The 12,109-nt window shown below is 36.8% G+C and overlaps 1 protein-coding gene and 1 long non-coding RNA gene across 13 annotated transcripts in view; one reads left to right on the plus strand and one right to left on the minus strand.

Moving 5' to 3' along the window:
• PKIB (cAMP-dependent protein kinase inhibitor beta) overlaps positions 1–12,109 on the plus strand; it is a 245,378-nt gene that overhangs the window by 199,954 nt on the left and 33,315 nt on the right. The window lies entirely within an intron of this gene.
• The window catches only part of LOC102144028 (uncharacterized), a 30,792-nt gene continuing 20,216 nt past the window's right edge, over positions 1,534–12,109 (minus strand). Inside the window, exons 3-4 of the long non-coding RNA XR_006697779.3 lie at positions 4,280–4,371; positions 1,534–1,673 (exon numbers count right to left, since the gene is read on the minus strand). This is a non-coding gene — a long non-coding RNA (uncharacterized lncRNA). The remainder of the gene's footprint in view (positions 1,674–4,279; positions 4,372–12,109) is intronic.

The following is a 12,109-nucleotide window of genomic DNA, read 5'->3' on the forward strand; positions in this document are numbered from 1 at the left end:
GACTTCCACTTACTAGGAGAGTCAAAGAAGGCTTTGGAGAGGAGGTGACGCTGGTCTGTTTTAGGCGCAAAACCATAACCCACAATGTAAATGTACAACATTTTGAAACCACGTGAAAATAATGTATCTAAGTCTTAATGAAGACAGCAAATGCAATGCAGATAGATAAGGCTGGTGTCAGCATGATGGAGGAAGAGGGACACTGCAACACGTGGCAGGAGGCCTGTGTCTTCTGACACCACCGCCTCCAACCTGTGTGACTCTCGGCGATCCAGTCAGACTCCCTACAGGCAATCCTACATACTTAGGATACCATCAAGTGAAAAAAAAAAGTGCATCCCAAACAAGGTATTATCTGTGCCAAAACTTCAGTTTTCAGTAGTTGTTGCCCAAGTGAAGAGAAGCCTTGGATGAAGAGCATTCCAGCCAGGAGGAAGCACAAACGTGCAGTGGCCTGTGTTTGGAGGTGAAAGGGAGTGTGTCTGAGAGTTACAAGTCCTGAATGGAGGGTAGTTTCTTTCAAGTGCTGGACCAGAGGGGAGCAGAGGAGCAGCAAGAGAGAAGCCTGGGAAGTAAGCAGAGTGTATTTCGTGAAGTGTGTTACAGGTTATATTAAGAAATTGTGTGAGCTTTTCCTGATGTAAGGGGACGACTGAAGAACTGAGATGGTAAGATTTGCTAGGCTGGTGTCAAGAATGGATGAGAGGGCAGCAAAACTGGGGCAGGAAACTCAGTGAAGAGGATCATCTAAGCTAGAGAGGCTGGTGTTGTTGGGTCGTGAAAGAGGATGAGAAAAGCAGTCCATCCACAGATTTAAGACCTGTTTAGAGACTAGAGTTTATATGACTTGATCGTGGAGGGTGAGGGAAACGCATGTCTCCTGGGTTTCTAGGGGATGTACAGTGGTGTTCACTTGCAGGAAAATCCAGTAGGAGGAACAGGATTCAAAAGAAAGGTGGTATTTCTAAGCCGAAGGGATGAGATCAGCTGATTTGTCCTGCGGCTCTTCAATATTAACTTGCCTTCCACATGCTGAGAGAATCACGTACATTGTCACACCTCATCATCTCAGTTGTGAGAGGTATTCTTTTGTGACCTCCAAAGAGGTGGCAGCTGAGGCTTCAAGAGCTGAAGTGCCTTGTATAAGGTCCCTTAGATAATAGGCGGAGGAGCCAAAAGTTCAGAACGGATTCTAAACCAAACCACATGTACCTTCTATTATATCGCTCTGCTTTCTTTTTTCCTTTGACACATATAATTCTGTAAAAATAGGTCAATTGTGGAACACAAATAACTTGGGACTTTATGGATTGTTAAAAAGAACACATAAACTCTACTTTCTATAGAAGGTTTGCTGAAAAATCAATTCACAAAGGCTCATTAATTGGAGAGAAGGCGTACAAATTTATTTAACACGAATACACAGGAGCCTTCAGAATGAAGATCCCAAGATACAGGGGCAATTTTCCATTTTTACACTTAGGTTCAAAAAAGGATGGACTCCCGTACAGAAATATGATTAGACAAAACTGGTATGATCTCATGCTAATAGTCTGACCGGGGAAATCCAGCAAGGTCTGTCAGTCTAGATTCTTCTGGGCTGCTCTGAGCATGCATTCTTTCCTTCTGGATTTGGGGCAGGACCCTCTCTGAAATGGAGGGGTTCTTCAGACCTATGGTTGAATGAGTTAGATAATTTGTTTATGGCCAGTTTTTACACAGAAAGGGAGAGGGAAGATTAGAGTCATAGTTTTAGGTTTTATGGCTGGCTTTGGAAAAACAGGGATTCTGATTTCTGCGATCTGCCTTGGGGAAGAGGGATTCTAGTTTTTATGACAAGCCTCAGGGGAGAATGGGACTGCCAGACAGGAAGACAGGCCAAGATCAAAGAAAAACTTTTGCTTCTGAGGCGGCTTCTGAAGTTTTCACTTTGAGGTATTGCTTTCTGAACTCCAACATGTCTGAGTTCCCACCATCCCTCACTTGAAACACTGCAATTGCTCCTCACTCATCTCTTGAACCTACTTTTCCTCTTTTCCAATCTATTCCATTTGCTGTAGCCAAAATGAACCTTTTAAAATTCGGTTTTGATTGTCATAACTATCACTTAAAATCCTTCAATGACCTCCTGTCACTATTAGGATAGAATAGATTCTTAATATGTCTAAAAGCTGTGGCCCCTACTAACTGACCCACTTCATCTTGTGTCTGTCTTTCCCTCATCCCTTTGCTCTGGCCACACTAACCTTCCTTCAGTTCCTAAAATGTGCTCGTCTCTCCTGCATGAAATAGTCTTTTCCTACTTCAATACCAGTTAACTACATTTCTTCCTTTATACAGTTCATACTATCAATGAGCCAAGTCCTGATACACTCACATAAAACCTTGTAATTTTTTTTTTAATCTAAGAATTACCACATTTTGGAATTATATATGGATTTGTGTTAATAGTTTCTATAATTTTTTTCTCATCCATTGGAGTCCGTAAAAACAATTATAAAATTGTTTGGGCAGGCATATAATTGACACTCAACAGATATTTTTCAAATGAATTAATACATTCATAAGTGAATAAAAATGACTTTGGATTAGCTAATTTATACTTGATCATTTGTTTGGGAAATTACTTTTTAGAATTCAGAAAAAGAACATTTCTTTTACACCTATAAAATAAACTGAGTTTTGCTCATATACAATATTGTTTTATAATACTTCAATGATATAATATTTCCCCTGGTATTATATTGTAATTGCATTTCTCCTTCTGAAGTCAATTTTCTTTTGCTCAATAAATGAAGATGATTCAAACAGCAGAGGGATAATTACCTAATTGACATTTTTTGGATTAACTAATTAAGAAAAAACAATTAAAACTTGGAAATGGCAACTATAAAGATCAATATATCACCATTCAGTGTACCAAGGAAAGAGAAAAGTATGTCATAATTTACTTTAAATGTCACAACTTTATTGCACTTGCTAATTAAATGATGCTTTTCCATCTCAGTCACATTGAAAATGATTTAGAATTTTTGGGAGTGATACTTAATTGTTCCCTCAAGAATGATTTTCTACCATGTGACTATGCACCATGTAACTAATGAGGCTTGGATATGGCTTAGGAAAGGATGCACTAATGTGTCAGCCTACAGCCCTCAAGTGGTGATATGCTATCAGTGCCCAATATTCGCTCCCGAACTCAGGACTGAACAACTGATTGAACTGTGGGATAGAGTCTAGCGTGAGAAATTTCTACATCCTATTTTCCAGATATATTGCTGAGGCCCTCTGGGATTGTCTTCTGCATGTAGACAATCATAGTTATCTAGCCTTTCAATATCTATGAACCACCTGAGAGAAATAGATTAGAAGAGCACTAAGTTGGTTTTTTTTTGTTGTTTTTTTTTGTTTTTTTTTAGCTCAAATAGTCTATAATTCTAAATGGAAGAAGTGGGGAGTTAAAGATAGGTGGAGGAAGGCTTATGAGTTAGACAGTAAAATTATACTTATTACAGGACACGATTGTGTCAGGGGGCTGGCCAGTAGGGTCATGATTTATGATACAATTCCATGTTTGCCAACATGGGGGTCCTGGTCTCCTAGGATTCTATAGAATTATTAGAGGAGTCCACAAAGCCATGTGTCTGTGTCTAAATACATACTGTCACATTAATGCTACCATTATCTAAATGTACATGATTTTTTAATAAAGAATAATTTATGTAAAGTATTTAATTAACAAAAATGCTTTTTTGTCTGTTACATATATTCCGAATCAGCAGATTATCTAAAAACTGTAGGTTTTTTAAACTTGAGGGGTTATTTTGCCATAAAACCTCAATAAACATAGTTGTAACTTTTATACTGCAGGATGTAGCATATTTTTTAGTATTACCCATACAGAGTGTTTCTGACAATCCTCAGATTCTATGAATCTATCCTGGGTGCTGCCCATCACCTCTCGTCTGCTGCTCTGGTCTCTCTGCTCTCTTCCAAAGAGAGACTTCTGCTGTCTTCCAAAGCTTCTTGAGCCCGCTACAGTTTTCTCTGGTCTACATCCTCCTGGGATTGTTCTCAGCAATTTTACTTTATTGTCCAAAGCAGAGACATTACTAGGATGATTGTGGTTCATAGTAAACTTTACCAAGGCCTTGAGGATAACATGAGAGAATTATAGTGCAGAAATGGGAAACCTGGAACTGGTTATTCAACATCATTACTAGAGTTCATTAGTTGAGCCCATTCACAGGGGTCCTCAGTTGACTGGCTCTTTTCTTACTTTGTAACCTGTTTCAGGTGTCTGCTCATCTCCCACAGGCAAGGTTGACTTCATTATGTCCTGCCTCCCTGGAATCGAGTCAATAATTCTCTCTGCAGATAAATAAATCAGTACACATTATGATTATTAAAATTTGGCAATTATGGAATTCAAAGCCTGTATTGGGCTGTTCTTACATTGTTGTAAATACCTGAGAATGGATAATTTATTTTAAAAAAGAGATTTAATTGGCTCACTGTTCTGCAGACTATACAGGAAGCATGGTGCTGGCATCTGCTTGGCTTCTAAAGAGGCCTTAGGAAGTTTCCAATCATGGTAGAAGGCAAAGGAGGAACAGTCATGTCACATGGCAAAAGGATGAGCAAGTGAGAGAGAGTTGGGGGGGTAGGTGCCACACTCCTAAATGACCAGATCTTGAGGGAACTCACTATTAGGAAGAGAGAACCAAGCCATAAGAAATTCACCCGCCATGATCCAAACACCTTCCACCAGGCCCTGCCTCCAGCATTGAAGATTCAACATGAGATTTCGATGGGGACACATATCCAAATTATGTCAGAACTCAATGAGTACAACTTTGAAATCACATCAATAAGGAACTTTTATCATTCAGAATATTATTGTTCCAAAGTAGAATTCTCATTTAACCAAGTCTCCTCTACCCCAACAATCTAATCCCAAGCAAGATGGCTTTACCAATGTAGTAAATAAGTTTTTTTCATAAAGCCTTAAAAGAACACAGACTGACTTCTAAGTAAGACTCAAGGGCAAGAAATGTACATATCTTTCCCTACTAGATCTTACTATCAGAAACTTTCCCCTAAACTAACAATAAGACTATTATATGATCCAGCCATCACACTTCTGGATATTTATTCCAAAGAATTTAAATCAAGATTTTAAAGAGATATTAGCACTCCCTTGTTCATTACAGCACTATTCACAGCTGTCAAAATGTGGAAACACCCAATTGTTCATCAATAGATGATTGGAAAAAGAAAATGTGGTATATTTATACCTTTAAAAAGAAGGCAATTCTATTGAGTATGACAATGTGGATAAACCTTGAAGTGAAATAAGCCAGTCACAGAAAGACAAATGCTGCATGAGCTCACTTACATGAAGCATTTTAAATATTCAAATTTGTAGAAGCCAAGAGTGGAATGATAGTGGTTGCCAGGAGATGGCAGAACAAGGAAATGGGGAGTTACTAATCAATAGGCATAAAGTTTCAGTAAATCAAGATGAGTAAGCTTTACAGATCTGTTGTACAACATTGGACCTTGGTCAACAGTACTATATTCTATACTTAAAAATTGCTAATCACCTAGATCTCATGTTAAGTGTTACTTTTATCACAATAAAATAAAATTTGAGAGGAAAAATCCCTTTCCCCTAAGCACAATAAAGACCTAGGCCTCAAAGAAGGATATCAGAAAATCTACCTTTTTCTTCCACATCTCCCCCAGAGGCTGGGCCTTTTACCTTTACAAATCACACCACCATGTCCACTAGTAATCTGATGTTAGAAACTGATGTTTATTCTTGAAAAAAATTATAGAAACCACCATTATCTTATAAGTTTGCCCTAACAGTCCAATGACATGAGCTTTAGACTGGATTTTCAAATTGATCAGATGATCAGTCATAACAGCAATCTGGTCTCTTATACACATCTTTGAACATAGAGCTGTTTTTTGTTTTTATTTTTGTTTTGTTTATCAATGAGCTGATGATTCAAGTTCCTTTTAGCTCCAAAATTCTCAGATATCTACAAATTACACATGGATTGCCACTTGTTCTGTTTTCCTCTTGACTGCCTTTAATAGCATTGATTAATTTGGCTTTGCATCAATTCTCTTAAGTTGTAAAATGAGAAAAAGAAACTGGATAAGGTATGCTTTGGTCAGGGTCAGATTTACATGTGAATCTCTTATGCAAAATGTATGTTGCAATCTTAAAAATTAGTCTATTGAAACATTTCTGTATTTTTTTAATTCAGAAAACACATTTATTAATTTTCTTCCAGCTGCTCAACTTCACAGGTTATTGAAAATGTGTTATGAAGAGTTAGTTATTTGCCTCCAGTCATAGACAGTGATAAAATTAGGAACTGGATCCTATCACTATCTCTAATTTAAGAAATGAGATCATCATGAATTAAAGGGGGTGATTGCACCAAAGCGCAAGTAATACCAAAAAGCTACAGTTTTAAAACAACTAAAAATTCTATTGGCATTTATAATTACTACAGTGTATATGAGCAATAGAAATAATAATGACCCAATTTGTATTTCCCAGATAAATTTTGAAGCAAGTTTGAAAAAAGGATTAAAAGAAAGAGAAGAATCTTAGGTTCAAACGAGTTTACATCATGCATAAACACAGCAGCAAAATGCCCATTCTATTTGGCCTTAGTTGGACAACTGCCTATGAAATAAAAGAAATACTCAAGGAAAATTTCTGCTGTAACTGGACTAGCTTTTTAAAATTACTTAATTAATTAATGAGTTTTTATTGACTTTTTATTTTTAATTTTTGTGAGTACATACTAGTTGTATATATTTATGGAGAATATGAGATACTTTGCTACAGGCATACATCAGGGTAAATGGGGCATCCATCACCTCAAACGTTTATCTTTTGTGTTAAAAACAATCTGATTACACTCTTTTAGTGTAAAATATAAAATTAAATTATTATTGACTGTAGTCATCCTGTTGTGCTATCAAATACTAGGTCTTATTCTTTCTATATTTTTTTGTACCCATTAACCATCCCTTACCACCACCCTACCACTATCCCACGATCCTCTTCCCAGCCTCTGCTAACCATCCATCTGCTCTCTGTCTCCATGAATTCAATTGTATTCTTTTCTACTGTTTTTTGGAATACTTTGAGTAGGACTGGTATTAGTTCTTCTTCAAATGTTTGGTAGAATTTAGCAGTGAAGTCATTGGGTCTCAGGCTTTACTTTACTGGGAGACATTTTGTTATGGCTTCGGTCTTGTTACTTGTTATGGTCTGTTCAAGTTTTGTATTTCTTCATGGTTCAATCTTGATACACTGTATGATAGATTGCATGTCTAGAAATTTATCCATTTCTTCTAGATTTTCCAATTTATTCCATATAGTTACTTACAGTAGCCACTAATGTTCCTTTCAATTTCTGTGGTATTGGTTGTAACGTCTCCTTTTTTATCTCTAATTCTATTTATTTGGGTCTTCTCTCTTTTTTTCTTAGTCTAGCTAAAGATTTGTCAATTTCAGTTATTTTTCTAAAAACCAAATTTTCATTTTATTGATCTTTTGTGTTGTTTTTTCATTTCAATTCCATTTACTTCTGCTCTGATGTTTATTATTTCTTTTCTTCTACTAATTTTGGGTTCAGTTTTCTCTTGCTTTTCTAGTTCTTTAATATGCATCATTAAGTTGATTACTTGAAATTTTATTCTTTTTTGATGTAGGTGCTTATTGCTATTAACTTCCCTCTTAGTACTGCTTTCGTGAATTCCATAAGTTTTGGTACGTTGTGTTTCCATTATCATTTGTTTCAAGACATTTTTCAATTTCCTTCTTACTTTCTCCATTGATCTACTGGTCATTTGGGAGCATATTGTTTAACTTCCATGTGTTTGTATAGGTTCCAAAATTCCTCCTGATTTCTAGTTTTATACCACGGTAGTCAGAGAAGATGCTTGATATTATTTCAGTTTTTAAAATGTTTTAAGACTTGTTCTGTGGCCTAACATATGGTCTATTCTTGAGAATGTGCAGGCTGTTGAGGAGAAGAATGTGTCTTCTGCAGCTGTTGGATAAAATGTTCTGTAAATATTTATCAGGTTCACCTGACTTAATGCAGATTAAGTCCAATGTTTCTTTGTTGATTTTCTGTCTGGCAGATCTGTCCAATGCTGCAAGTGGGGTGTTGAAGAAGTCTCCAGCTATTATTATGCTGGGAGTCTCTCTCTCTCTTTAGCTCTAATAATATTTGCTTCATATATCTAGATGCTCTAGTGTTGGATACATATATATTTACAACTGTTATATCCTCTTGCTCAATAGACCCCTTTATCATTATATAATGACCTTTGTCTCTTTCTATAGTTTTTATCTTGAAGTACATTTTGTTTGATATAAGTATGGCTATTTCTGCTCTTTTTTGGCTTCCATTAGCATAGAATATCTTTCTCCATCCTTTATTTTCTGTCTATTTGTGTCTTTATAGGTGAAGTGTGATTCTTATAGGCAACAGATCATTGGGTCTTTCTTTCCTTTTCTTTTTTTTTTTAATCCATTCAGCCACTCTGTGTCTTTTTATTGGAGAATTTAGTCCATTTACATTAAATGTTACTATTGATAAGTAAGGACTACTCTTGCCATTTAACTGTTTTCTAGTTGTTTTGTGGTCTTTTCTTCTTTCCTGTCTTACCTTTAGTGAAGATGATTTTCTCTGGTGGCATAATTTAATTTCTTACTTTTTTTGTGTGTGTATTTGTTGTGTTTTTTGATTTCAGGTTACCATGAGTATTGCAAATACTATTTCATAACCCATTATGTTAAACTGATGATAGCCAAACATGAATTGCATAAACAAACAAGCAAAAAGAAAACTAATAAAAACTCCATACTTTAACTTCATCTCTCTGCTTTTTAAGTTTTTGATGTTTCTATTTATATCTTAATATGATATGTCTTGAAAGGTTGTCTCAGTTATTATTTTTGATTGGTTCACCTTTTAGTCTTTCTACTTAATATAGCAATAATTTACACACCACAATTTCAGTGTTATAGTATGCTGTATTTTTCTGTGTGCTTTTTAGTACCAGTGAGTTTTGTACTTTCAGATGATTTCTTCTGGTGATTTCTTCTTGCTCATTAACACTTTTTTTTTTTTTTTTTCTCTCTGATTGAAGAACTCCCTTCAGTATTTCTTGTAAGACAAGTCTGGTGTTGATGAAATCCTTCAGCTTTTGTTTGTCTGGGAATGTCCTTATTTCTCCTTCGTGCTTGAAGGACTTTTTTTTTTTTTTTTTTTGCCAAATATACTATTCTGGGGTAAAAGTTTTTTTTCCTTTAGCACTTTAAATACGTCATGCCACTGTCTCCCAGTCTTAAATTTTCCACTGAAAACTCTGCTGCCAGACATATTGGAGCTCCATTGTATGTTATTTGTTTCTTTTCTCCTGCTGTTTTTAGGGTTCTTTCTTTATCCTTGACCGTTGGGAGTTTGATTATTAGATGCCTTAAGGTAGTCTTCTTTCAGTTAAATATTCTTGGTATTGTATAACCTTCCTGTATTTAGCTATTGATATTTTTGTCTAGGTTTAAGAAATTTTCCATTATTATCTTTTTGAATAAATTATCTACCCCTATATCTTTCTCTAGCTACTCTTTAAGGCCAATAACTCTTACATTTGCCTTTTTGAGGGTATTTTCTAGATCTTGTATGAGTGCTTTATTCCTTTTTATTCTTTTTTCTTTTGTCTGCTCTGACTGTATTTTTAGATAACCTGTCTTCAAGGTCACTGATTCTTTCTCTGCTTTGTCAATTCTGCTATTAAGAGACTCTGATGAATTCTTCAATATGGCAATATTATTTTTCACCTCCAGAATTTCTGCTTGATTCTTCTTAATTATTTCAATCTCTTTGTTACATTTATCTGATAGAATGCTGAATTCTTTCCCTGTGTTATCTTGATTTTTTTTAATTTTTATCTATTTCTTTTTAACTTTCCCCAAAACAGCTATTTTGAATTCTCTGTCTGAAAGATCACATATCTCTGTTTCCCCAGGATTGGTCCCTGGTGCCTTATTTAGTTCGTTTGGTGAGGCCATGTTTTCCGAATGTTTTTGATGCTTGTGGATGTTCATTGGTGTTGGGGCCTTGAAGAGTTAGGTATTTACTGTAGTCTTCTCAGTCTGGGCTGGTTTTTACTTGTCCTTCTTGGTAAGCCTTTTCAGGTATTTGAAAGGATTTGGGTATTGTGATCTAAGGCATATCCGCATTACAGGGTACCCTAAGCCCAGTAACACTGTGGTTCTCGTAGGCTTGTAGAGGTACCACGTTTGTGGTGTTCAATAAGATCCAGAAGAATACTCTGGACCAGGCAGAGACTCTTGCTCTCTTGCTTTACTTTCCCCCAAACAAACAGAGTCTCCCTGTCTGTGCTGAGTTGCCTGGAGCTGGAAGTAGGGTGATACAAGCACCCCTGTGACCACCACTGCTGGGACTGCTCTGGGTCAGATCTGAAGCCAGCATTGCACTGGGTCTTGCCCAAGGCCCGCTGTAACCACCCCCTGTCTATAGCCTATGTTTGCTCAAGACCCTAGGGCTTTATGAACAGCAGGTAGCAAAGCCAGTCAGACCTGTGTCCTTCCTTCAGGGCAGTGAATTCCCTGGCACACTGAGTGAATTCAGAGATGTCAAATGGGAGCCAGGGACTGGAGTCAAAACCTCAGGAATCTATCTGTTTCTCTAGTCTACTGCAGCTAAGCTGGCACTCAAACCATGAGACAAAGTCTTTCCCACCTTCCCCTCCTTTCCACAGACAGAGGAATCTCTCTCTGTGGCCACCACCACCACAGCCCCATGGGGACTACTTCCAGACCATTGCTTATTTTCACTACTTGCCTAAGAGCTCTTCAGTCTGCTTGTGGTGAACGCTTCCAGGCCTGGGATTCACCCTTCAGGGCAGTGGGCTCCCATCTGGCCCATGGCAGGTCCAGAAATGCCATGCAAGAGCCAAGGCCTAGAACTAGGGACCCCACAAGGCTGCCTGGTGCTCTACTCCACTGTGGTTGAGCTAGTACCTGATTTTTGGTTCTTAAAAAGGTGTAGATAGTTGTTAAATTAAATTGTTGTTTCTGTCAGGGGGACAATAGGTAGAGGTTTCTCTTCAGCCATCATGGTCTATCCCTCATCTGGGTTACCTTATTTTAGATTAAAAATACATCAAAGAAACATTATGTTTCAGACTACATAAAGTCTTCTGATTTATAAGTTACTAGGAAACAATTTTTGAATTTTAATCTTGGCAATTAACAATATTTTAAATTATAAAGACTATTCAAGTTAAGAGAAGGTAGGCACCTCTGCTTTCTCTCCATGTTCCATAGAGGATTTGCTGAGGATAAAGGATTTGCATTTACATGCAAGTGCATAAAAACAAGACAAGAACCAATGCATATCTGCATTGTTTTTTAAAATTTCCGCAGCTGTAACTGGGGCTTCTGAAAATATCAGAACATTCTATCTTCTGTACCCTGTGATGTATAATTAATTTCAGGGTCCACCAGACCCCAAAACACAAGGCTTCAAGGTTTTCTGAAACTTCAGTACTCTAGGGTGGAGTACGTAGCTTGGAAGTTAGTATTGCTTTAAATTCACATTTTAAGTCTCCAAGCTGACACAGGTGAGATGAAATTTTCTCAATTTTTTTTTCTTCTCCTTTTCACAATTTAATCAAGTGTTAAAGTGAAAAATCTGGTTCTTTGTGGCGTGGTGCATAAGAAAAAAGGGGAATTAATTTACACTGCCTGGTGTCAGGATGTAATATGATTATGTTGGCAAAGCTATAAAAAGAAAATATCCAAAGCTCATAAAAAAAATTTGAAGGAGGTCACTGTTAGAGCAGATGGATGGAGCAGAGTGCCTGATCATTGAACAGCTACTGAGCTAAAAGGATATTCAGGTCGAGGTGTGCATAGCTGGAGAAGGTCACAAATCTTAATTAAAGCTTTCAAGGGGAAAGTCCTGGATTTGACAGTAAGACACATATTGATTTGCCTTACTGTACAGAAATAACTAAAAGGACTGGTAAATAGAGT

This window comes from Macaca fascicularis, chromosome 4, assembly GCF_037993035.2.
Source record: "Macaca fascicularis isolate 582-1 chromosome 4, T2T-MFA8v1.1".
Classification (NCBI taxonomy): Eukaryota; Metazoa; Chordata; class Mammalia; order Primates; family Cercopithecidae; genus Macaca; species Macaca fascicularis.